Source organism: Belonocnema kinseyi, chromosome 1 (genome assembly GCF_010883055.1).
Source record: "Belonocnema kinseyi isolate 2016_QV_RU_SX_M_011 chromosome 1, B_treatae_v1, whole genome shotgun sequence".
NCBI lineage: Eukaryota > Metazoa > Arthropoda > Insecta > Hymenoptera > Cynipidae > Belonocnema > Belonocnema kinseyi.
The window spans coordinates 100,210,672-100,211,788 of record NC_046657.1 but is presented as its reverse complement, the minus strand read 5'-3'; positions in this window follow the sequence as shown (position 1 = coordinate 100,211,788).

The following is a 1,117-nucleotide window of genomic DNA, read 5'->3' as shown; positions in this document are numbered from 1 at the left end:
TAACGCTTCTACGTTTATAATATCTTTTCTCAATCCTCTAAAATATCTATCTCCCCTTGTCAATCTCACAATCCCTCAATTAATCTCTCACATCCACACCCTTCTGTACACTCTCCCAACCCACTCAACTCAAATTTCACCACAATATCAGAAAAACTCAGCTTCAACAATTCCCACCACTTTACACTTTCATACCGGAAACGGAAGTCCAACTTTAACTATTCTATTTCTGTTTTTATTGGTTTAAGATTAATCTTCTTAGTTTAGAATACTTTTTTTATATAATACTTAACTATTTCTTGAAAATTCGTCGTTTTATAAATATTTTATAAATACCAGGAAATCTTTTAAACTTCTAAAATATTTTTAATCACTTCAACACTTCTAAATTCTTCAACACCCAAATTTTTCTTGCAATTTTTAAGTGCTAAAAAATTGCCGAAGATATTATGTATTTTTTCTCTGAACTTTTAGAAATCTTTTAAAATTGTCTCTAAAAATTTATTTTTAAAAACTCGAAATGCTTTCAAATTTTCATATGAATCTGAAGAATATTCTTTCATTAAAAACTTTCAAAATTGGTAAAAATATTTTTAGTTGGTTTGAAAACCTGACTGATTGCATTATATATGAATATGATTTTAGAAGATGTTTCCAGTTTATTATTTGCTGAGATTACGACAAATGTTGAGCAAAATACAGATTTTTTAAGATTTCGAAAGAAAAAGCTTTTTAAGAATTTTGAAAGATTTGAAGATGATAAAAAAGTTTTCTTAAGTTTCCTTAGAAAATTTACCATTTTTTTTATTTTTAAAGTTAATTTAAAGAGAATATTTAAAAAGATTTCAAGATTTTTAAAGAAAATGATCAAAAAATAATTTTGAGCGAATATTCTACATCTCTTTCAAAACATTTCAAACAATTGCCAAAAAAAATTTTGGAAAATTTTAAGGTATTTTTTATAATGTTTGGATTCTTTTTCAGAATTTGGAAAGGTTTTAAGAAATTAAACATTTTTGGCCTGAGATTTCGAGGAAAGTTTAAATTTTTTTATTTAAAAAAAATTTAAACAACATTATTTTTTTTATTACAAAAAAAAAATTTTTCAAGAAAATTT